Raw genomic sequence first — 27440 nt, forward strand, 5'->3', positions numbered from 1 at the left:
CCTCCCTTTCTTCATTCCTTCCTTCTTTTTTTCCTTCCTTCCTTCCATTTCTTTCTTGATGAGTTTATAAGATCCTAACTTTTTTTCTGCTTGAAATGTCTACAAATATGCCTGTTTTTTATAGGTAACTGGAGCATATGGTCAAAAACTGATAGGCAAGAAAATCTCCCAGATAAAGCTAACCTTTGATTGAAGAGATGCCTGGGGGAAGTCCAGGCATCAGATAAGCTGGGGAAGAAAATGTTAGGCCGGAAGAATAAAAACTGCAGAGATGTAAGCATGCTCAGTTTGCTTAGAAAACAAGAGATATATAATACAGCTGGGGAAGAAACCCACAAAGGGAGAGAGTGGGCTGTATAGTGACAGAAATATAAACAAGAGCAGGATTACTTCTGGCTCTGTAGGTCAGAGCAGGGTGTTCAGATGTAATCTAAGGGGAAAGCAGCAGAAAGTGACATCATTCTAGCCTGGGCAGACTTCCATCCATAGGAAGCAGTTCAAAAAGCAGAAAAGCAGGAAGCTGGCTGTTTGCATGTGTTGAAAGACAATGTGGACTATGATGGTCTATGAGAAATGGAAAAAGTAAATGAATACTGCACATATATTGAAGATAGTGCCAATAGAAATTCTGAGACCCTGAATAAAATAGCACCTGAAATAAGATCTGGATAAATATATAATTCATTACTCAAACAAGAACCCTTTGCAAATAAGTGAGAACTCTATTAATATTTATGCCAAGAAATCAAATATATTAGGACTGTCATAACCAAACTAAACTCACAGTCTCACCAATAGGACAAAGAGAACAAATTCAAGACAACACTGAATGGATGAAGTAGTCATCTTGATAGGTCATGGAGAGATGCAGGAAGAGGTGATGTAACTCACAAATTTCACCAGGGCTGAATACCTGGATATGTGCCTAATACGGCTACACAGTGCTTGTGTATTGAAATGCTCTTGGAAAAGGTCTAAGGCAAGAAAAAGCCACTGACTATTAAGAAAGAATCAGAGAATGGGTAAAATCTGGCAGGTGGTATAAGTTCACAATTGTATTTATCCGGCAGTCACCGACACTACAAAGCAGAGTGGCTTGTGAGGCTCAGAATGGTGAGCAGGAGAATCTTTTCATTGGAATTTGGAACTGGTCTTTGGTATGAGGACTCAGTGGTGCCTATAGGTAATAGCCAATTGCCTTCCTCAGTGGAATGAGCAAGAAAAATGACCAGAAGAATGGGAAGTATTTAACGTAAGACCAGCAGTAGATACTGTTATTGGAAATGTATCTGCCACTACATGCATAAACACACAAATGCATATACAGTACATAAACATATACCCATGCATACTAGATAAAGGGCGACAAAGACGTGTTGAAATCATTAAAGGTTCCTACTTAATTTCTTTGGCATAAATGTAGAGACAAACTTCAATTTTAACTTGAAGAATCGTTAAATAATTGGTTATAATATTATTTAAATGTATTACAGTATACATACATTTTAACTTTTCACCTTGTTTGTGCTAGTGTTGCTTCCTTATTTTTTTATTATTATTTTCAAGGTTGGTGGCTTTCATCTTTATTAAAAGTATGTGAAATTTTGACATCGCTATTGTAAAATAAGTATGACTATTAATATTTTAAAGGTCAGAAACTGTAGCAATTACTTGTCTAGCACACAAGAGACCCTGCACTTACTGCCCAGCATTGTAAAATAAAAATAAATGAAATATAGAAACCATACTGCAATCTGTACTTTCTAATCATTTATACATTGCTTAGTTTTTCAAGAAATTTAGAATCTGGACATATATAGTAAGTAGAAGAAAACTTCAGATGTTATACTGTTTATTCTTAAACCCTTATTTATACAACTCTCATTTCAACTAACCTTTAGATAAAAATATAAATGAATATTTTAGTTATTCCCTATATCATCTAAAATAACACAAAAGCTTCAATATTTCTCTCAAAATATTTCCTATCTTGAAATATCTGTCACCAGTTTGATAATTTTGCCATAATTAATACATACTAGTTATTAATTTACAGCTATTCAAGTTGTTTAGCAATAAATGTCACATTTCTTCAACTTTCCTAAATCAATCTTAATGAGGTCTGACCCCTTTCTCTGAATTGATCAGAAATGTGTGCAAAGTGTGTTGGATCCAGCTGGACTACATTATGAAGGTCAATCTCACTTGTCAATAGTGACTGAAGAAAAGAAGAGCTGTGGCCCTTGGTGATTACAGGACAACAGATCTCTATCTTCTTAAATAGAGCATATGAGAAACAATGTAAGGGCTGCCACCCAAGCATGAAGACCTGGTTTTGATCTCTAGGACCCACATAAAACAGCTGGATGTGGTGGCTTGCGTTAAAATTCCAACACTGGAGAACAGAGACAGGAAGTTCCTTGAGGTGTTGTGGCCAGCCAGCCTCATCTACTCAAGGAAGCTCTGGGCTAATGAGAGACCCTATCTCAGAAAACAAGGTAGACAGTACTGCCTGGGGAACTGCTCCAGAAGGGTTGTCTTCTGATCTCCATTCACATACATGCGCACACATGAATACATACATACATATATATATACCACAACACACACACACACCACCACCACCACCACCATACCTCACTCACAATACATGAAGAGTGCAGAAGCAGCAATTCACTCTGATATAAGTGTCACCTTAAATGCCCAGTTGGACACTATTCAATAGTTGAAAGAGAATATTATTCCTAGTTAACTAAAACCAATCAGCTGCTAAATTTCCAATGGGTCCAACAGAATTAAATATAATGCCCAAAACTCAGTGGATCCCAGAAACTTGGATTTATGATGAAATCTGGGTGCTGCGTTTTCTAAGATGTGGTCCACTCCACATACTCAGCTTACTAAATGATGCTAAGGTTTCATTGCCTGAGAAGGGCCTCCTTTGTCTCATCAGTAAACCTTGTCATCTACAGGCTACTTATTTTGTTCTTTCCAAATAACCCATGATAATCAACAACCCTGGTAGATTACAAGGGAAAAAGGAAGGAGAGAATCACTGTTCTAAAAATAACTAGTTTCCCAAGTAATAACATGCCTACAATCGGCTAGGCATGTAGAAACTCTGCACCTCATCAATGGTTCTTGGTAGTCTAAGGTGGAAAAATTGACTTCATAGATTTTATTTCTTTTATAAGAGACAACTGGAGGGCTAAATTGAATGTATTCCAAATTCCAACCAACTCTGAAAGTTCTGTCATCCTCGAGAGTTGTCTTTTGAATATTTTAATGTGCTAAAAAATTTTTTTGTACTTGGGGGGCATAAAAGGCTCATAAAATGAAGTTAATGCCATAAAAAAAAAACAAAAAGTAAATATGGCACAATATTCACAATGTCTTTTCTGTTGGACAGAATCTTCTAACTGTTCACATCTGTTTTCTCTAATTGCCTCAGTATGATGGTTTGTGATTTTTATTCTGGAAATACACAATGTCCTTTCAATCTACTTAAACCATTCATCAGCCTTCCTAATATTACTAAATGGGGACAGATTTAAGGCACAAGAGAAGAAATGAAGGGCAAGCTGATCTCAAATGAGATTGTATTCTATCTCTTTCATCAGTTGCTATAGCCACATGTTTTCATGCTACTGTGATGAAATACTCTGATTTAAGAAGCAACTTAAAGGAGAATGAGTTTATTCGGATCAAAATCCCACATAAGTTCATCACAGCAGGGAAATCACAGCAGCGGGAGCCCGGGCAGCTTGTTGTATTAGATCCACAGCCACAAACAGAGAGCAGTGGATTGATGCATGCTCAGAGTGCTCTCTCCACTTCTACACTGTCTGGGACTTACTGCCTGGGAAACTGTATTTCACATAGTGGGCAGGTAGATCTTCCTACTAAACAAGATCATTCCCAACAGACTTGCCCACAGGCTAACCTACTCTAGATGATACATACACCCTTGAGACTCCATTCCCCGGTGATGAGATTGTATCAACATGACAATTACAACTAATCACCATGACTCTACCCTTGTCTACTTGACTCATGAACACATCAAAAGACTTCAAAGTCTTGTTTCATGCTTATCTCATACCACAAAATCATGTATAACTTTTAAAGGCCCCATAGTCTTACAAAACCCTTATACTTTAAGAATTCAAATGTTTATGTAATTGTGACCTCCTATAAGATAAAAGGCAGGCTACATACTTGCAGCCATATACTGGTACAATTTCAAACACTCTTATTCCAAAGAGGTATTAGAATAGCCAAAAATAACTACACCAAAGTAAAGCGAAGCCAAGCAGTGTGAACATTAAATCCCATCACTTCATTTCCAGTGTCTGAGGCCTTTAATGTTATCAACTGGTGTTGAGAAAGCTTGGGCATTCAGACAGTCTATGTTGCCTCGAGCACACACAACTTTTCTCTTGGATTGGATCCTCTCCTTATATACAAGTCTTCTAGGAAGATGTCAAATGAGCCTGGTATCTCCAATATCCACAATTTTCACCTATGACTTAAGCTTTACGTTCTCAACTTTACACAATGGATCAAACAGGGCTACCTGTGAGTACTTCAGTATCAATACACAGTACCTTTCTTCAATTTTTCTTCATAACCCCTTGATCTTGTATCCACTATGTCTTCAAAACCAATGTCACACAGATGCTGTTGAGAAGTTTTTCTACCAGTGGAAGATATAGCCTGGTACCAGGAATCACAGTTGCAATGGCTTCTGTGTACTGCCCTGAAAGAATGCTCTCCCACTGCCCCAGTACAAAACAGCAGCTTTCTGTTATTGGCATTGATCTCTTTGTCACAGCTTTGTTGGCTATACCTTCCTTGTTCAAAACTTTATAATCTTATTCACATAGCATTCCTTCATCTTACAAATCAGTCCATTACTATTCAGTGAAAATGCACCCAAGTCCTTGGGAGATAGAAAACAATGGAGAGCAATTTGTGTACCAAATCTTAACCCTAGTTCTTGATTTTTCTGTAACCGAATAAGCAGGACTTGGTTATTGATATACCTCTTTAAATCCTTTCTTCTAAATGTCCACTGGAACAGCCAGCCCATTAAGCAGTGTTTTCAGCATTCAGAAGCTTTTCTGTGAAGTGCAAGGTTTTAGTTGTGCCATGTGATGCAAACTCGTGTGCTATTTTACAGAGGTAAGACTCAGGAAAGAACACATGGATTTGGAGAGAGTATAAACAGGACTCAGCAGACAGTGCTGGGGCACTTTGCCTAACCAGCTGCACAGCTTTGTTACGTTCACATCCTCACTGGTCTGCCCTTCATTGAGAGAACTCCTGACATTCCACGGGGTCCTGGGTGCTCCACTGATTCCTGCAGTTTGCGGAAACCTGGAAGTTTCTGCTGGATCTGGCAGCTGTTGCTGGTTCATGTTTGGTGACATTTTTAAACTGGACTGACTGTATCGTGACAAATGGAGATCAACATTTCCCCAAAAGAATAGTTCTAAACCGGTCCACATCGCCCTGTCCTATTAACCATATTTTCTTCCCTATCTTTGGTGGGCTAGAAGAGGGGATCAAAGTGTTTGAGAACCTTTATTAAAAGAGGTTGTAAAAAAAAAAAAGTCCTACGTTTCTGGCCCAATGTCCCAAACTCTTTCACATTTCTTCCACAAAATAATTCTGAAAGCCTTATGTGCAGAAAGCCAAAAAAGAAAAAGAGAAAAAATAAAAAGTCAGATTTGTCACAGCAATGACCCCATTTCTGATACTCATAAAGACCTTGACATAGGCAACTTAAGAAATCAAGGCTTTACTTAGCTCGCAGTTCATCACCAGGCAGCAAGAATTCAGAAGACCTAGTCACGTTACACATTACATCTTCAGTAAAGAGCAATGGATTGAGTGCTTACCTCACTATGTCCACTCTTACACAAGTCACGATACCCTGTCCTAGGAATGGAAGCACCCACAGTAGACAGGTCTTCCCAATAATCAAAATTATCCATCTAAAGCATACGTACATGCAACTTAATCTAGACAATCCCTCACTGAGACCCCATTCTCATGTGATTCTAAAGTGGGTCAACTTGACAATTAAAGCTAACCGTAGCACTGTTGTCTATTGTGTTCTAGTAAAATTTAGACACCATTAATAAATATTATTTCTTAATACAGCATATTAATTTTTAGGACCATATTTCTCCCCTGCAATATCTGAAATTTTTACTTCTTCATCCCCTTTAGCATAATATGTCTACATCTTGCATTAAACTAAAAGGGAACCACCCATTTGATTGGCACACTGAGTTCCACAGCTAATCCCTTTAGGGGATGCTTTGCTTCCAGCTTACAGGAACAGTCCTCTGAGAACTTGTTTAAGGTTGCCGCACAGCTGCTCATCAGCCCCTGCAGAAACTAGTCTTTCTCAATTAGCCTAGAAACTGCCACTTGAGTGTGTCTTTGACAATTTATGGATTTAACGCTTTTATTGGTAGCACTTAAGTCCTATCCTTTTAATTAATGAGTGGTTATGTCATTAGAACCGGCGAGACAAGACTGAATTTATAGCTCGTCCAACAGTGTTCTGCTGTAACTCAGACTCAAAAGAATAGACATGGGAACAGCTCAACCCAGTTTTTCTATGATTGCTATGCTCCTACTCTTCAGCATTAGGAAACTAAGGCTAATGTAGCGATACTAGCTTTCCTTCCTAACAGCCTAGCTGTACTGTTAGGTCCCTCACCTCTCCATCTTCTGCAGCGGTGGCTGTGAGTGGTACAATATAATGTACTCCTGAGGCACACAGATGATCCTGGGACGTATTCTAAAATGGCTAGAATATCGTTTCAAGTAATACAAAGCAATGTGTTCAATAAAGTAATGCCTGTGTTTAAAATAGGCATATGTGATGATTAGTTTTGTCAGTTTGACTGGATCTAGAATCATCTAGGAGACCAGCCTCCTAGCATACTCATGAAGGATCGTCTGGGTAAGCCTCTGAGAATGACTGTGAAAGAATTTTTGTTTTTAAATCAACTTTTGTCGGAAGACTCAGCTACTGTGGTTAACATCATTCCCTAAGGTTGAAATCCTACACTGTACAAGAAGAAGGAGGAAGAGGAGGAGGAGGAGAATGAGGAGGAGCAGGAGGAGGGGGAAGAGGACGGGGAGAAGAAGAAGAAGCTGAGCACAAGCAAATATTCCTCGTTATCTAATTCTTGGCTGTTAATACAATGTGGTCCATTGTAACTGGATTCTGATGCAAACATTTCCCCAATGCGATGGACTACGTCCTAGAACTGGAAGCCAAAATAAAGCCTTTGTTCCAGTTGCTTTTGTTAAGGTATTTTATCACAGCACCAGGAAGAGGAATCGAGACAGCAAGTCTGTGATATGCACACTTGATCAAGCTGATGCACATCTCCAAGCTTCTATCTGGGAGCCGATCTATCTCTCTAGCTGTCTCCTCTAGAAGATGTCCCTCCTATCACAGTGTCATCAGTGTTACAATGCAGGTGTCGTAGATGCCCTCTCATTCTTGTATAACAGCACGTAGTGTCTCATGTGATCAGGGGAGCTCCTGCACACACTGATGCTCTCAGAGAAATAGTTTTCTATGATCAACTTACCAACCACGGTGTAGCTTCCAGAAAGTAGAATCTGTTCTGGAAATGTAAAATATGAAACCAAGTTGTCCCCTCCAGGAAGGTTCTAGAGCAGTAGCTCTCTGAGCATCCTGTAGTTTCTGGTAAGTTGTCAGCAATCTTTGACTTACAAATGTGTCACAACAAGTGACTGCTTTCATACTGTTTGCCATCTCCCAGACTTCCATTTGTATGCTTCTATTCCTACAAACAATTATTTAATTTTTTTATAAAAGCAGAGAGCATGTTGCTTTAAGGCTTATTTTAATGATGGTAGTTAGTTTGATACACTTATAAAAACTTTATTTCCAAATGTCACATTTTTATGTTAAAAATTCAACAATATTTGGGCAGGACATAATTCAAAACCAACAGGGAGGATGAAGCGTGCGTGACCCTAGAGAAGATGAGGGCTGTTTTTATTTTTATCACCATTTTTTAAATTTGAGTGTCTATGGCAAATGCTGATACTGGATTAGTGTCACTGAGGGGCTAATTACATTCCCATTACACTTGAGGTGGGTACTGTGTGATAGGAAAGGACAGAACCTGCTACAGATTACTGTTACAAAGTGTAAGTGTTCCCAGTACCACAGCATGGCATCTGATTCTTTTTCCCCTCACATTCTAGTTTCAAGATTAAGAACTGAAGGATGATAATCTTCAATGGGTGTTAGAAATGACCCATTAGAATTCTGGGCCCCCTTTTAGAATTTCTATAAGGTAGGGTCAAAGGTGCATGCCATAAATAACAGATTCATGGACATCACAGATGGAGGGCTGGCTCCTTAACTTTGGCTATGATAATTAACAAAGCTACGCCATACAACCACAGATTACGTCCCAGTTCCATCCACTTTGAATAGAATTTGCTGGGATATTTGTTACAATATCTTTCATACTGACACACTGTCAGACTTGCATCAGATTTTCTAATAATTCAAGAAGTCTCATTATCAGAAATGGATGTCCCAATCCCCCAGTAAGCAAATTTTGTAGATTTTAAGCCCTGTATTCACCTGCCATGGATGTTAAATTAGCATTCTCAAAGATGTAGCATTCTTTAATAATATTAACAAAACTAGTACCCCTATTCTGCCTGCCACATTTCAGCAAACCTGTTTCTAAACATACAGTATGGTGCCATTTTGTCTCAAATGCAACTAACTCAAAATTGAATTCTTTAACTTCTATGTGGTTCCTTCCCTAGCTCTTGTTAATAATTGAGTCGCAGATCTGACATATTATCTTCAACTCACCCCATTCTTTTATAATTATTTTCTACTACTTCTTTCTTTCTACTATTATTGCTGACATGCCCATCATTTGGGCCCCTTATCCTGATTGTCATATCCCTTGCTTTGGATATCTTTCAAGCCATACCTGTCTTTGGGCTCCCATTATTCTTCTGAAACAAGGTTTGATCTCTTCCTTTGCTGTGTAAATCTTTCCATGGTGCCTAAAATGTAAAATTCTCCAGCTAAGAATCAAGGTGCCCTGTATTCTGGTCTCTTCTTGCCATCTTAATCCTGTATCATAAAAATTATTAGTATTTCCTCTAGGCTCTGCCCAACAGTTTTTACCAACAGCCAGGTATAGCCTGGCTCCTCTCTCTCTGTCTCTGTCTGTCTGTCTCTCTCTCTCCCTCCCTCCCTCCTTTCACCATCCCCTTCCTCTCCCTCTCTTCATCTCCCCCCTCTTTCTTCTCGATGTAGCCAGCCTGTTTTCTTTCTTTCTTTCTTCCTTCCTTCCTTCCTTTCTTTCTTTCTTTCTTTCTTTCTTTCTTTCTTTCTTTCTTTCTTTTTTCTTTGTCATTCTCTGTCTGCTCCATTGATCTTGTCCCCTTACTTCTCTGCCTCTCCCCCATGCCCCAGATCCCAAAAAACTCTCTCTTAGGGCTGTTTTCTCAGAGGAAAGGCTTCAGCATGGGCCTACCCATGCACTCCCTTCCACCACACCACTTCTGCCATTTTATAAAACACAACATTACTCCTGCTACATTCCTTTCCTTGTGTAGATATGAACAAATGTTCATTCATACTAGGTGTTGCACTAATGGTGAGCAAAGAGACAGTTGTATACAAGTCCAGTCTGCTACATTCCTTTCCTTGTGTAGATATGAATAAATGTTCATTCACACTAGGTGTTGCACTAATGGTGAGCAAAGAGACAGTTGTATACAAGTCCAGTGAACATAATGAGTTCATTGGGCTTATTTACAGAAACAAGAATGATGGGTTACCTACAAGAGTTTTGGGTGAGTCAAAAACTGCATCACAGAAAAGCCCCACCCTATCATGGGTAATGACTTCATGAAAGCTGAATTAATGGACTCCCATTTTCACTTAACCCTCACATCCTAAAGCATTTCCCAGTAGGAATGGTAGAAAATCAGTTAAACTCCCCCAACTTCTCCTACAAGGGAAAGCTAATAGCCCTCTTTACTTTCAAAGTGATAATTATGACAACACTGTTCCACTTGTTTCTTTGCCTGGATTGCCAGGATTTCCAGAAGCATCATTTTGTAGGTCACAACACCAGCCTCTGATCCCTAATGGAAGATGACAATGTCATGACTAAATGAAATTAAGCACGGATATTCACATACACACACACAGAGAGAGAGAGAGAGAGAGAGAGAGAGAGAGAGAGAGAGAGAGAGAGAGAGAGAGAGTGAGAGTGAGAGAGAGAGAGAGAGAGAGAGACAGAGAGACAGAGAGACAGAGAGACTGAGAGACAGAGAGACAGGAAGTAAGTCTAGAAGTAATATTAAAATGTTAGCTCGGACATAGAGATGGCTGATGAATGATTAGTAAGGGATTGGAGATAGCCTCAGCTCACTTTGCTTTGCATTCTGGTTCCTCCAATCATGAAAATGCAACATCTTCAGTGGAGGTCTAGCTCTTTTTAAATAGCATCTCAGTTTTTATCTTTGTCCTTATAATATTCATTTAGTCAACATATTTTATTTGAATCATACTTCTATAGTTATTGGTGCACTTGTAAAATGAGTTACTATAATTTTGTCATTACTATTGTATGCCATCTTCACTGTTTTTTAATTTTCATTTAAAATTCAATTGAGATCTCTTGGATATCTGAACTCCTCCAAACCTCTAATTCAGTGTTTAACACAATAAATAAAAAAGTGTGTTGGGAAAGTTTTCAACTGCAAACCAAGAGAGTGCTTTCCATCTTTCTTGGGCAAAAATGACTAATACATTTAATTTATAAAGATCACATAGAAAACTGAAGACTCTGAGAAAGAATATAAGTAAGGAAGGTTTTAAAGCAATACATTTATACTTCTTCACAAAGTAACACTGAGTGAGACAGGAAAAACATAGTTCAGAGGTTAAGAACAACAGGTGCTCTTTCAGAGGACCCACGCTCAATTCCCATACCTACAAGACAGCTTACAATGATATGTAACTCCACCCCCAGGGTATCTGATACACTTTTCTCATCTCCTCAGACACTGTACATATGGTTCACAGATATACATGAAGGTGGAATATCCATACATGCATTAATAAATAAGCAAAATTAATACTTTAGGTAACATTAAGACGTCATTCATTTCCACTTTGGTTGAGATCTCTCTCTCTCTCTCTCTCTCTCTCTCTCTCTCTCTCTCTCTCTCTCTCTCTCTCTCTCTCTCTCTCTCCCTCTCTGTGTGTGTGTGTGTGCGCGCGCATGTGTGCATGCCTGTATGTGTATTGGTATATATGCCTCTGCAGTCCAGATGGAAACATCACTGATCCAATCCAGGAATAAGCAAATGTCAGCCATGATGGTTCTCATGGCAGTGGCTGAGAGAGCAGATAAAGCTGACTGAGGAAGAGTTAAGAGAAACATGTCCTCTAATTCTATTTAAGTTCCTAACATATTTCATTTGAACAAAAACTTTCACCACTGTGCACTTCTAGGAAAAAAAATGTCACTCCTCTTTTTTGGTATACATGGAATTAGTGATGATAATATTTTAACTTTTTCAATAAATGGAATTTCTTTGGTCAATTTTTAAAATTATATCCCCATAAAAGGAATTATTCTTATCAAATTTTTAAAGGTAAAGTTCCAAGCTTCAAATGATTGCCTGATAATAGATAGTGCTAATAATAAAATGTTTCCATGACCTGTGGAGACCCAGAACTAACTTGGATATTTTCAACTATGACATACAACTTATCTACATCAGTTCTGAAAGCCTGGGAACTAAAACTGGCTAAGCAAAGAAAGGCGATGCCAAAACACTGTTCTGTCTACAGACATACTCTTGAAGTGCTCACAAGATCAGAAAAACAAGCTGATGTCTGACAGAAATAATATTTTTGGAGCAATTTAAAATAGAAATGAAATGTACTATAAATTATTAGGCCTAATTTAGATATTTCAGCTAGAGGAGCTGCAAACTATGTCTCTTCCTTTTATACTTTTTTTGTTTTTGTTGTTTAAAATTTATTTATTTGTATATCTGTTCTATCAACTGTTTGCTTCTTTATTTGTTTCTTTATGCATGCATTTATTTATGTGTGTATGAGTCTATGTGAGTGTATGTGCATATGGGGGAAGGGCATACCTGTGATTCTGTAGGGACAATAGAAGGGAATGTCAGCTGTCCCCCTCTATCACTTCCTGCTTTTTTTTTTCTTTCAGGAAGGAGGGTCTTTAGTTTTTTCAGCTAGACTGGAGGTCAGCCAGCCTGTGATTCTCTTTTCTCTTTAGCCCACTTTGAGCTGATGTCATAAGCATTCATGGGCTATCCTCTTACGTAGGGACTGCTACCCAAGCCTGTTTCTCAGTCTCCTTTCCACTCTACATCCCATAGTGTCTCTCTTGTAATATTGCTTAGTAGTTTTTTTTTAAAAATTACCTATACTACACCAGTTTTAACAGGACTGTAAGCCACCTGGTTTATTTAATATTGCCTTCCAGACATGCTATAGTAGTTGGCTCTAAATGACAACTTAACACAACCTAGAAGTACCTAGAAAGAATTTCAGGGAAGGATGTCAACCATTATGCTGGTTGGCTTCTGGGATTGTTGGTGGAAGATTGTCCTAAATAAGTGGGAAGACCTAGCCCCCTGTGGGTGGCACCATTCCATAGCAGAAGGTCCTGGATCGTATGAGTGGAAAATCAAGCTGAATTCAAAGCAACTGAATGAATATGCATGTGTTCCTTTCCCTCTGCTCTTAACTGTGGATGTGATTGGGTTCTGCTGCCTAGACACTCTTACAATAATAGACCCAGAATCATGAGCTAAAATATACTTTTTCGTCCTAAGATGTTTTGTGTCCTGGTATTTTATGAAAGCTACAGATATTGAAACTAGAGTAGATTCTTAACCTGGTTTCCATTCACTGGGGATTTCTCTTTGAAGGTTACTTTTATTCCAGGGGCAAGAAAGGACAAAACCATCAGAAAGAAAAATGTCGAGAGCATGTTAATTTTTCAAAAGTTTAAAAGAACTTCAGGGGGGGAAAGTGGCCTTTATTTTCTCTTGGGCAAAGTGTACCAGAAAGGACTTGATACACCAACCTGGCTCTGCATGAACATGTGAGCTCATTCTTTCCCGAAAGAAACTTTATCTGTGCAACTGTTGGTTTGTCTTTCAAGATGAAAAACAAGAATTCTTGTGTCTTTACCTTTATATTATGTAAAATATCATAAAAGTAATTCAAATAATTATCACATCTGATTCCCATAAAGGATATGGAATTTTTAAATGTATGATAATCCTACCTATCCATTACAGGCATGTCTGCCTGTACATAATGCATATGAAACCACTGTTTACATGTGGAATAATCTACCTCATTTATCTAATTTTTCTGTTTCATGTTATCTAATTTTAAAAAGAAATCACACTGCCCATGTAAAATCATTTTGCCAACATTCTAATTATATAAGCCAATTTGTGGCAAATTAACAGCTGATGAAATTGAAATAAAAATAGGTTAATTACTCTTTCCCAAAGAATAGTCTATTAGTTACTAATAGAAACCAATCTCATGACCCTATATCCAGTGTTCTAGTCTATATGGTGAGTCTGAATTGGTTAAAAACAGAGAAACAAACAAATCTTGGTGGGGACTAAGTAGATGACATGCAAGAACTCGTATGTGGATCTATAGTTGAGATAGAACAGGATTCTCCTTCAAGCTGTGTTTTAATTAGAAAGCAAAGACAAGCATTGTCTACAGAAGCGTATTAAAAATATTTAAGCACCATCTTTACCAGGTTTCAATAAACTTAGTTTTTAATCAAAATAGCAATCTTGGACTGGGGAGTTTCCAAAGTGTTTGTCACACAATCATGAGTTCCATCTGCAGAACCCATGTGAAAACATGGATGTGGTGTCATATGCTTGTATTCTAAGTGCTAGGGAGTTGGAGCCAAAAAGATCTAAGGCGTTCACTGCCCAGACAGTCGGTCTTACTCAGTGAACTCTAGTCCAGTGGGAGATCATCTCTTATAAAACAAGACAAATAGCATTTGGGGGAAACAGGAGAGACTAAACACAGAGACAAACAGACACACACACACACACACACACACAGAGAGAGAGAGAGAGAGAGAGAGAGAGAGACAGACAGACAGAGAGAGACAGAGACAGAGGCAGAGACAGAGAGAGGCAGAGAGAGAGACAGAGAGAGAGAAAGAGAGAGAGACAGAGACAGAGAGAGGCAGAGAAAGACAGAGAGAGAGAGAGAGATCCCAGTCAAAGTGATAATGAATATCTGCCTTCATGTTATAGAAAATACAAAATGAATAATGTAAAAACATTTTATCAGATGAAAAATATTAATCACTTAATTAATTTGAGTCATGATACTAGATAATTCTGTGCTTGAGACATGACTCTCTTCTTGTGTTAAGTCTCTTATTGAAAAGAATCTCCATTTACTTGTTTATAATTAGAATCTTAAGATTAATAATAACCACTTGCAAAGACATGTATAAATTATTCAGATAATTTGTATGCATAGATAATAATGCCTAAATTTTGCCAGTGTTTGTTTAATTCTTAACAACAAAAACATCTTCTTGAAATATGTTTTTAATTTAAATAGAATTATATGACTTCCTCCATTCCTTTCTTTCCTCTAATCTCTCTCATTATCTTCCCTCAAATCACTCCCATGAACCTCTGACTCGAAAGCTGATAGTCTTTTTGACTTTTACTATTATTGTTACATACATATACATGTGTATACACAAGAAGCTGAGTGTAGTTTTTGTCAATTGTGTGTGTGTGCATATATATATAGCTTCAAGACTGGCCTCTGCTTTAGACAATGAATAAGGAGGTTCATCCCTGGGAGAAGCTAATTCTCCTCCCAGTAGTCCCAACGAGATGTCTTTAGTTGACTTTTTCTAGGGGTAGAGCCCCCACAAAGTTTTCCCCTTCTGCATTAACATGTACATTTATAATGCTGTTGTTCCTCTCTTATCTTTTTGCCATTTCCAGGAAGAACTGTTGCACAGCAGAATTCCAAGTGTTCTGGCTCTTACAGTCATTCTACCCCACTTCTGTTATGTTCCCTGAGCCATAGAGCTATAATAGAATAAATGTGTGCACTTGGGCTGGATTCCCACAGTCTGTTGATATCTACAATGAGCTCAGTTATGATTTTCTATGATGATGGTCCATTTGCTGTAGAGAGATGCTTCTTTGATGAGGAATAGTAGCTACATTTATGACAAGATTTACAATAAATTACTCTGGTCTAGCTAATTGGGGGTCAAAGATTCTTTGCTCAAGTCCATGACCTCACTAGCTCTTGGAATCTGGCTACATTTCCAGTACCAGGAGCAATTTCTCTAGAGTTGAGTGGGACATGGGTCCAACTACACAACTGTTGATTGCCTACAACTAGTGACTGGAATTTCTTACACCTTTATGGATATCTTGCCATGATGGGAATTCCCATGGCACATAGAAGTTGAAGCTGACTATTTTAATTGGTGACCTCTCTTAGCAGATTGGGTAGTACTTTCTTGAATTTTGGTTTTTAGACTAAAGGGAAGAAGTTTCTGTGGGTTGATGGTCAGGTGATATATGATTGGACAGTAGAGGGGTAGGTGGGTGGAAAAAGCTAGAAAAACAGAAGAAGAGGAGAGAAAGGGAGATTCGAGGGGAGAATCAAGATGGAACTGGAGAAGGAGGACCTAGATCCAGGTGGTCTTAACTAACAATAGGTCGATATGAATAATTTTGAGGATTTCTATAGGTCATTTTATCTCATATAGAAGGGCAGTTTGTGTCTTTGTCCATTGGATGTAATTTTATTATGTAAAGGGTTTGTGGACTGAGAATTTAATATATAAACCTGCTTAATATGACTGGATTATGGAGTCATGTTTGTGCCGAGCAGTCTTATCCACCCCGGAGAGAAGCAACAGGGCAGGTTGAGTGGGCCACCTGAGAAGGGAACCACGTGAATTGCGCCGATTTCGGACTGGACTGAGAAACAGAGTCCTTGTGCTCAGCTCCATACTAGAGTGGCATCCATGGAATGAGACCAAAAGGGCTGATAAAAGGTTAAGCCATCCTTTCAATATTTACCACAACAAGATACATCTCCAGTCATCTGTGTTATATTTCCTAAGTTTATGGTGTTCTCAGCAACAGAACTCTACCTCAGTCACTAAGGGCTACAATGATAATCTGTATTGTTTGGGGAGTTACTTGGACTACCTTAAGCATGCATTCAAAAGGAGGTTTCTCATACCTAGTACTGGGTTTTTTGTTAATCTGCCTTATGGGGAGCAATGCAGCCCACAGGGCTTAAATTTCATATAATATATAATACACAATATATAAGTATATTATATGTTCATAATAATATATAATATTGATATATATATATGAATGTGTATGTGTATTGTGTGTATCTGTATATATATGTATGCATGTGCACATATATATATTTACATGGTTTGTGTGTAATTGCAAGTAAATAGGAAATAACATAATATCTTGCAGTTTTATAAAACAACTATTTGCCTCTAATCCTGTCTCCTCTTACTGTATGGACCTTTTTTCTCAGGAAGAAAAATTGTATTGTACTAAAATGTAAGGCATGAAAGAAAATTAAAGAAACAAACATACTTCTAAAGAGATAATTACTATCAATAAAGTGTCTAGCTGGGACATTTATTTTAACTAGCATTTACATAGTTACATGCCTGGACCTAGGGAGTTAGAGCCATGTGTGTTTCTCTAGCCCTGCCTTTTCACCTTACAAGGCACGTGCTCATTAGGACAAAGATCTACATTATTCTTGGTGACAGATAAGAACCCACCTTGATATGGTCACATAATCATAGAATATCCCTAGAAAAGATACTGTAGTTGAAGACTCAAGTTTCAGTGCTACTAAATCATGCAGATGAGGCTCCAGGAAGTAAGGGCAACAGCAATAAGTCTTGGTATCTAATGAGACAGAATGAAGACATGGACTATTTAAGTTATTTAACATGCACATTCATATATATATGTGTGTGTGTATATATATGTATATATATATATATATATATATATGAATATATGCCTTAGACTGCTGAAAATGGCATTCTTTAGGTGAGCATTCATTACCAAATGTTCAGTTACTTTTTTATACTAACCACACCTATAACATGTGACCTATGAACTCTCCTAAAAAAATGGAACAAAAACATGAAGCTCCCTAAACCTCATCTTATTGTAGAAATGTCTTTGGAGTTTGAATTTTTTATAACTTTTCTCCCATCATTTTAGAGTTAACACCTATGTATTTCAACAAAAGTATTGTTTAACAAATCATTAATTCTAATTTTTATGATCTCTACACATCTTCCCAATATATTACCCAATATTTATTTTCCCAACATTTATTTATTTAACATTTTACTCAACATTTATTATCTCAATATTTATTTAATATTTTCTATTACATGCAAGTTTGTATTGAAATCTTATGATAAACAGAGCAATTCAACTAGCATAAGTAAGTTTAATTGCTGATACAATTGGCTTTAGATAAGACTGGTAGGAATAGAAGTCCATGTGTTACATACATATAATCAATTGTGTATCATGCAATCAATATCATGTGGTACCAGCCATTATTGTGCCAAGGGGAAAAAACATTAGTTAGTCTTAGTGAAGGTCTCAACTTGTGTCCAATGAAAGGTATCACAAAGAAATTGCTTCACTGAGGAAATGACCTTTAGTCAAAATCCACCCAGAACTACTTCAGCCATCCTGGAATGAATGAGTTATAGGCATAGATTTTTTTTAAAGTTGTCATCACAAAAGGGAAACATTTCATCATTTAGGCAGAAACTCTCAGCCTAGAATATCATGTAAGAACTAAGAAAATGAAGCTTCTTGGGGTATCTCCTATGTTTATATTTAAAGAATACTACTCATTTCATAATTACTGTGTTCATACTGAATCCATTAGAGATGATCTCTTGTGCCTATATTTAGTTATGTATGCAGTATTTGAGCAGTATCATAGTAGGAACATAAATATGAAATATTTATATTGATATATTCACACTATCTTTCTAGATTGCAAAAGCCTTTCTTGTGTTTTCCGCTTCACTAAATTAAATACCAATAATCTTTACTTCCTTGCTTTTTGGAAGCTTCTCAACCTGACAAGAATTCTACATTAAGGTTCAGGTGCTTTAAGGTTCTAAATTGTTAGGCAAAATACCTCATCCAGCAAATACTTAAAGAAAGTCTTTTATAAAATGTGACAAAACCATATTTCCTAAAATGCAAAAATAAAGAACAGTGCATACACAGTATTTAATGTCTCCTTTATGGTTTGGAAGAGCACTTTATTTATTTTAAGATCTAATGAATTAGAAGAGCACATAAATTTAATTCATAAATTTATGAATTAGAAGAGAACCCAAATTTAATTCTGACAAAAATATAATGCCATATTGAATGGTTTTAAAGTATTTATCCAAGAGAATTCTCAAAAGAACAAACTCAAATGGCTGAGAAGCACCTAAAGAAAGGTACAATAGTCTCAGACATAAGGGAAATACAAACCAAATCTACGCTGAGATTTCATCTTATGCCTTTAGGAACAAGACAAGGTCATCTACTCTCTTGATTTTTATTCAATTTAATACTTGAAGTCTAGATCAATAAGACAACTGAAGGAGATTAAGGGAATACAAATTAGAAAGGAAGAAGTCAAGAAAAATCTTTATTTAGAGATGATATTGTTCTCCTACCAAAAACATTCTACAGATTCAATGCAATTCCCAATAAAATTCCAAATCATTTCCCCATAGATGCTGAAAGAAAAAAAAATCAGTTTTATGTGGAGGCACAGACAAAAGAACCCAGAATGACTAAAATAATTATGCATAACAAAAGAACTACTGGATGTATCACTGTTTCTGAACTTAAATTATACTATAGAGCTATAATAGATAGATAATAGATAGATGATAGGTGGGTAGATAATAGATAGATGATAGATAGATAGATGATAGATAGATAGATGATAGATAGATAGATAGATAGATGATAGGTAGAAGATAGATAGATAGATAGATAGATAGATAGATAGATAGATAGATAGATAGATACATGTAACTAGAGACATGTAATAGTACTGGCACAAAAATGCACACAATGGTTAATGGAGTCAAATTAAAGGCAAATACATAAATCCACACAACTGCACAACCATGGACACCTGATATTTTTTATTTTAAAGACAGCATCTTCAGCAAATGGTGCTTTTCAAATTCAATCAAGTCTTAATATGAAGTCAGAAACAACTGCACTCAATAGAAGAGAAGTAAGAAATAGCCCTGAACCCGTCAGAAAAAGAGACTTTCAGAACAGAACACGATTATCTCAGGCACCAAGATCAACAATTAATTAATGGGACCTCATAAAATTTTAAAGCTTCTGCAGAGCATATCACACCATCTTTCAAACAAAGCAGCAAACAAAGCAGCAGCCTACAGAATGGGAAAATATGTTTTGACCAACTACACATTCAATAGAGGACTAATAGCCGAAATGTGTAATGAGCTTTTAAAAAACTTAGATATCATAAAAACAACCCAATAAAAATTGGAGTGCTGATATAAACAGAAATTTTTCAAAAGAGGAAACTCAACTGGCTGAGGAAGACCTAAAGAAATGCTCAACACCCTTATTCATAGTAGAAATACAAATCAAACTACTTTGAGATCTCACCTGTATGAGTCAGTATGTTTAGTATCAATAAAACAAATGACAGCTCTAGATGGCAAGGACACGAAGCGAGGAGAAGGTTTAAGTGTTGAAGTCGGGACATTATTTTTTTCTTACAGATCCCTTGCAGATATATTATGGCATCTTTTTGTTTGGTTGGGTTTTCATGGGATTCCTGTGTGTGTGAATGTGTGTGTCTTCCTCTTTATGTGTTTCTCATGATTTTATTTTGGTTCTTTTTCTTGTTCATTGTTTTGTCATACTCTGATTTGTACGGTTTATTTACTTTATTTGATTATTATGGCTTAAATGCCTATTTTCCCCCAACAGAGAGACAAAAAGGGTGTGGTTACAGACAGGAGAGGAAGTAAAAGGGAACTTGAAGGAGTAGGAAGAGGGAAAATGTAATCAAAATATAATATATGAGAAATCAATTTTTAATACAGATAAAAGGATCTGGCTATGCAAGCACAGTGCTGGGTTCAAAGCTCCAGGTGTACCTTCATGTGTGATTCATAACCAAACAACTGAACAGGGCAAGGCGTTTTCAGGACGAAAAGTGGGTGCAATGCAGAAATTAGAAAACGTTGCAATCACATCAAAGTGAGCTGAATTCTGTCTGTATCCTCAACTAATGCTTTTTAATAAGCACATTTAATAAGCACCTCTGTACTTACATATGCAAAACACCAAGCCTGACATTTCTTCAGGCTTTTACAGTTGGAGAAGTGGATTTAGTGTCTCAGTGTTTCCTGGTTTAAGGTAGATACATTGTGGAGAGTGAGGGTTCATAAGGTTTCTGTGTAGGACTTAGAGACCAACTCTGCTGTCTTTCCATTAGTCCAGAAAAGTCACAGTTCTGACAAGAAAATCAATAGGACAAGCCAGTGCACATTACACACATTAAAGCATGTCAAATGACAGAAAGAACAAATAAATGAATAAACAAATTTAATAACCTTACATCTAAAATTCGGTAAACAAATTCATGGACATGTATTGGTCATCAATATTTGATAAAAATATAGAAAGTACAAAGAGGGTGACAAAGAGCAATGAGATTAAAGTAGTCTTAAGACATTTTTAAGACTACTTTAAACTTAAAGTTTAAACAACACAGTGCCCTATGACTTTCTGTCAAATTCTATCAAATATTTAATGAAAATATGACACTAATTATTTTCATATCTTTTTTTATAGAGATGATAGAATTTTTCCAAGCATTCTATAAAAGCAGAATTACTTTAATACCAAAACCTAGACAAAGATTCGACTCAGAGAAAATGAAATTTTAATATCCTAAATGAAGATATATATATATATATATATATATATATATATATATATATATATATATATATATATATATATTCTGCAAAATACTAACAAGCTAAATTTAGTCAGACCACATCACATAGGCTTCTCCTCAACTGAAGAATGTTTCAGCGAATGCAAATCAGCAAATGTAATACAACCCCTTTGGCAGAATCATATGAAAAACAGCATCCGATCATTTCAGTGGGTTTAGCTATTTGATCAGACTTGATGTCTGTTCATGAAAAAGAAATAATACAAATGAGCCTTGTAAAAAAATGAAGCATAGGAGGAATGCACCTCAAACAGTAGAGATCACACACAACAACCTACAACTAACATGATCATGACTTGGGACAATGCATTGTGACAATCCACAGATAATGCCAGACTGGATGAAGAAAGTAGAAGCTTTTCGTTTAAACCTCAGGATGAGATGAGAGAAAGGTAATAATGTTATTCATGTATAGCAATAAATTGCAGATACACTAAAAAGTAACAAAACTAACCCCTAAATCTCAAGGACTGACAAAATTAATTTCTCTCGCAAAATGACCAAATAGGTATTCTAATATCATGGGTGGTTCATCCTCAGATACCAACCCACAGACTCAGGCTCTTCTCTAATGTTCTATTTTATTACTCCCCAAGGACAATGAGGAAGCGAGATTTTGACAGTCAGTCTTCATGTGACAGGCCTGAAAGCAGCACACAATAGTTGTTCAACTTCCTCCCACTAAACTCAATCCTGTGTCCTCCCTCTCCCACTCAGAGGTGAAGATACTATCTAATAGTGGTCAACAGTATGGGACATGTAAATGACAATCTCTGTCTTGGCCTTCTAGCTGAACTATTTGACAGCAGGAATGGCCACTGTGATGGGCACAGTTTTTCTATTCTATCTTTCTTCTCTCTAGGATATATTTTGATTACATTTTAAATGTTACCTTTTTTTCCCGATTCACCCCCCATATCCTCTATCCCATCACCCCTCCTCCTGCTTCTATATGGGTGTTCACCCACACACTCACCTCCTCCTGCCTTCCCTACATGACATTCCCCTACACTGCAGAATCAAGCCTTGGCAAGACAAAGGGCTTCTCCCATTGATGCCCAACAAGGTTGTCCAATGTTACATGTGCAGCTGGACCCAAGAGTCTGTCCATGTGTACTTTTTGGATAGTGGCATAATCTCTAGGAACTCTAGTTGGTTGGTATTGCTGTTCTTATGTGTTGCAAACCCCTTCAGCTTCTTCAGTTCTTTCTCTAACTCCTCCATCAAGGGACCGTTCTCAGTTCTATGGTTGGCTGTGAGCATCTGCCTCTGTTTTTGTTCTGTTCTGGCTGAGCCTCTCAGGAGACAGTTATATCAGGCTCCTGTCAGCATGCACTTCTGGTCATCAGCAATATTTTTTGGGTTTGATGACTGAATATAGGCTGGAACCCCAGTTGGTGCAGTCTATGGATGGTCTTTCCTTCAGTTTTGGCTTAAAGCTTTGTCTCAATATTTCCTCCTGGATTAGGTTTCTTTCCCCTTCTAAGAATGATTTAAAAGCATCCACACTTTAATCATCTTTCTTCTTGAGCTTCATGTGGTCTGTGAATTGTATCTTGGGTATTCCTAGGTTTGGGGCTAATATCACTTATCAGTGAGTGCATATGATGGGTGTATTTTTGTGACTAGGTTACCTCACTCAGGATGGTCATTTTTACCGTTATTAATCCTGCCAATCCATAAGCATGGGAGATCCTTCCATCTTCTGAGATCTTCTTCAATTTCCTACTTCAGAGACAGGAAGTTCTTGTCATCCAGATCCTTCACTTGCTTGGTTAGGGTCACACCGAGGTACTTTATATTGTTTATGACTATTGTGAAGGGTGTTGATTCCATAGCTTTTTCTCAGCTTGTTCATCCTTTGAATAGAAAAAGGCTACTTATTTGTTTGAGTTAATTCTATATCCAGTCACATTGCTGAAGTTGTTTATCAGTTGTAGGAGTTCTCTGGTGAAATTTTTGGGACCACTTAAGTATATTATCATATCATCTGCAAATAGTGATATTTTGACTTTTTCTTTTCCAATTTGTATCCTTTGACTCCCTTTTGTTTTCTTATTGCACTGGTAACTTCCAGTACTATATTGAATAGGTAGACAGAGAGTGGGCAGCTTTCTCAAGTCCCTGATTTAAGTGGGATTGCTTCAAGTTTCTCACCATTTAGTTTGATGTTGGCTACTGCTTTGTTACATATTGCTTTTGCTATATATTCTTATTGCACTGGTAACTTCCAGTACTATATTGAATAGGTAGACAGAGAGTGGGCAGCTTTCTCAAGTCCTTGATTTAAGTGGGATTGCTTCAAGTTTCTCACCATTTAGTTTGATGTTGGCTACTGCTTTGTTATACATTGCTTTTGCTATATTTAGGTATGGTCCTTAGATTCCTGATTTTTCCAAGACTTTTAACATGAAGGGGATTTGAATTTGGTCAAATGATTTCTCAGCATCTGATGAAATTATCATGTAGTTTTTTCTTTGAGTTTATTTATAGAGTAGATTATGTTGAGGTATTTCTGTATATTGAACCATCCCTGCATCCATGGGATGTAGCCTAGTTGATCATGTAGAAGGATCGTTTTGATGTGCTCCTGGATCAAGCTTGCAAGAATTTTATTGAGCATTTTTGGATTGATGTTGTTGAGTGAAATTGGTCTGAAGTTTTCTTTCTTAAGGGGTCTTTGTGTGGTTTAGGTATGAGCACAATTGTGGCTTTAAAGAATGAAGTGTTCCTTCTGTTTCTATTTTTTGGAATAATTTGGAAAGTATTGGTGTTAGATTTTCAGTCAAAATCTGATAGAATTCTGCACTAAACTCATGGGGATGTTTTGGTTGGGAGACTTTTGACAACTGCTTCTCTTACTTTAGGGGTTATGGGACTGTTTCGATACTTTATCTTATCCTGATTTAATGTTGGTACCTGGTATCTGTCTTAGAAAAAAAATATCTATTTCATCCAGATTTGTTAGTTTTGTTGAGTATAGGCTTCTGTAGTGGGATCTTATCATTTCTTTAATTTCCTCAGTTTCTGTTGTTATGTCTGTCTTTTCATTTCTGATTTTGTTAATTTGAATACTATCTCTGTGCCCTCTGGTTAGTCTGTCTAAGGGTTTATCTATCTTGATGATTTTCTCAAAGAATCTACTCCTTGTTTTGTTGATTTTTTGTATAGTTCTTTTTGTTTCTACTTGGTTGATTTCAGCCCTGCATTTGATTATTTCCTGCTGTCTTCTCCTCTTGGGTGTATCTGCTTCTTTTGATCTAGACTTTTAGGTGAGCTGTCAAGCTGCTAATGTATGCTCTCTCCAGTTTCTTTTTGGATGCACTCTGTTATGAGTTTTCCTCTTAGCACTGCTTTTATTGTGTCCCATAAATTTGGGTACTTTGTGCCTTCATTTTCATTAAATTCTAAAAAGACTTTAATTTCTTTCTTTGTTTCTTCCTTGACTAAGTTATTGAGTAGAGCATTGTTCAGCTTCCATGTGTATGTGGGCTTTCTGTCATTTTTGTTATTGAAGACCAACCAGTCTTAGTCCATAGTGATCTGATAAGATGTATGAGATTATTTCAATCATCTTGTATCAGTAGAGGCCTGTTTTATGATGGACTATATGGTCAATTTTAGAGAAGGTACCATGAGGTGCTGAGAAGAAGGTATATTATTTTCTTTTATGATGAAATGTTTTATGTGTATCTGTTAAATCCATTTGATTCATAACTTCTGTTAGTTTTACTCTGTTTCTGTTTAGTTTCTGTTTTTCTGATCATCCCGTTGTTGAGAGTGGGGTGTTGAAATCTCCCACTATTATTGTATGAGTTGAAATGTGCTCTGTGAGCTTTAGTAATAGTTCTCTTATGAATGTAATTACCCTTGCATTTGGAACATGGATATTCAGAATTGAAATTTCATCTTGGTGAATTTTTTTGAGGTATATGAAATGTCTTTTCTTATCTTTTTTATAACTTTTGGTTGAAAGTTGATTTTATTCAATATTAGAATAGCTACTGCCAACTTGTTTCTTGAAACCATTTGGTTGGAAAATTGTTTTACAACCTTTTACTCTTAGATAGTTTCTATCTTTGTCACTGAGCTGTGTTTTCTGTATGTGGCAAAATGTTGGGTCCTTCTTACATATCCAGGCTGTTGATCTGTGTCTTTTTATTTGAGAATTGTGCCCACTAATGTTCAGAGGTATTAGGAACCAGTGATTGTTTTTTCCTGTTATTTTTGTTGTATGACGTAGAAGTATGCGTGTGTGACTGTCTTCTTTTGGGTTGAAAGATTATTTTCTTGCTTTCTAGGGTTTGGTTTTCCTCCTTGTGTTGAAGTTTTCCATCTATTATTTTTTATAGGGATTTGTGAAATGTTTTTGTGTAAATTTGGTTTTGTCATGGAATATCTTGGTTTCTCCATCTATATTAATTGAAAGTTTTGCTGGACATAGTAGCCTGGGCTGGCATTTGTGGACTCTTACAATCTGTATGACATCTCCCAGGATCTGACAGCTTTCATAGTCTCTGTTGGGAAGTCTGGTGTGATTCTGATAGGTCTGCTTCTGTATCTTTTATGACCTTTTTCCCTTACTGCTTTTAATATTCTTTTTTTGTTTTGAACATTTGGCATTTTGACTATTGTGCAACATGAGGAATTTGTTTTTTTCTGGCCCAATCTATCCAGAGTTCTATAGGCATCTTATATGTTTATGGGCATCACTGTTGTTAGGTTAGGAAAGTTTTCTTCTATAATTTTGTTGAAGATAGTTCCTGGCCCTTTAAGTTGGGTATCTTTCTTCTCGTCTATACCTATTGTCACCATGTTTCATCTTCTTATTGTTTCCTGGTTTCCTGGATGTTTGGAGTTAGGCACTTTTTGCATTTTTTTATTGTTGTTTCAATGTTTTCTATGGTATCTTCTGCCCCTGAGACTGTCTATTCCATCTCTTGTATTCTTTTGGTGATGCTTGAGTCTATGACTCCTGATCTCTTTCCGAGGTTTTCTATCTCCTCCTCCCTTTGTGATTTCTTTGCTTTTTTTTTTTTTTTTTTTGGTTTGTTTGTTTGTTTGTTTGTTGTTTGTTTTGTTTTTTTAATTTCTGTTTTTAGATCTTGGATGGTTTTGTTCAATTCCTCCACCTCTTTGCTCATGTTTTCCTGTAATTTTCTCAGGGCTTCTACCTTTATACCCATGTTGTCCTGTATTTCTTTAAGGGGGTTATTTATGACCTTAAAGTGCTCAAACGTCATAATGACTTGTAATTTTAAATCAGAATCTTGCTTTTCCTGTTTGTTGGGGTATCCAGGGCTTGCTGTGGAGGCAGAACTGGGTTCTGATGATACCATGTGGCCTTGGTTCCTATTGCTTAGGTTCTTGAACTTGCCTCTCTCTCTGCTTATCTCTGGTATTAACTGGTCTTAGTAATTCTAACAGTGGCTTGACCCTCCTGTGCTCTCAGGTGTTTCAGCACTTCTGGGCAATGAGCTCACTCCTAGTGGGGTCTGGGTATAGAGAGATGTTACACAGAGTCAGCTCTGGGTGCAGGCAGAAACTGGAAGTATCCTTTCCCAGACTGCTTCTTGGTTCCAGTGTCCTGAGTGCTCTGGGTGGGTTCCTCTTGGACATGAATTTGAGCAATGTTTGTGGTCTCCCCTGTTCTCTTAGACGTGTTAGCACCTCTGTGACACCGGCTCTCTCTGAACAGCGTCTGCATAGAGACCTCTGGCACCAGGTCAGCTCCAGGCACAGACAGAAACTGGAAGGATCCTGTCCCAGACTGCTCCTTGGTTCCTGTGTCCTGAGGGCTCTGGGCTGGACCCACAGAACAGAAGTGGTGGTCTTACCTGTGCTGTCTGGTGTTTCAGCACTTCTGGAGAACCAGCTCTCTCCCAGAGGAGTCTGGGTATAGAGAGCTATAGCAGAGGGTCAGGTCCGGGCACAGGTAGAAACCAGAAGAATCCTGTCCCAGACTGCTCCTTGGTCCCTGTGTCCTGAGTGCTCCGGGTGGGCTCCTCTTGGAGCAGGAATCTGAGCAGGTATGGTGGTCTCCCCTCTAATCTCAGATGTCAGCACCTCTTTGAGACTGGTTCTCTCCTATCGGGGTCTGGGTACAGAATGCTCTGGCTCCAGGTCAGCTCCAGGCCGAGCACAGATTTTCTAAATCATAGATCTGATCATGTTATTCTGCTTCCAAACTTCTCATAACTTTACA

Source organism: Micromys minutus (assembly GCF_963924665.1).
Source record: "Micromys minutus genome assembly, chromosome: 14".
In the NCBI taxonomy this organism is placed as follows: Eukaryota; Metazoa; Chordata; class Mammalia; order Rodentia; family Muridae; genus Micromys; species Micromys minutus.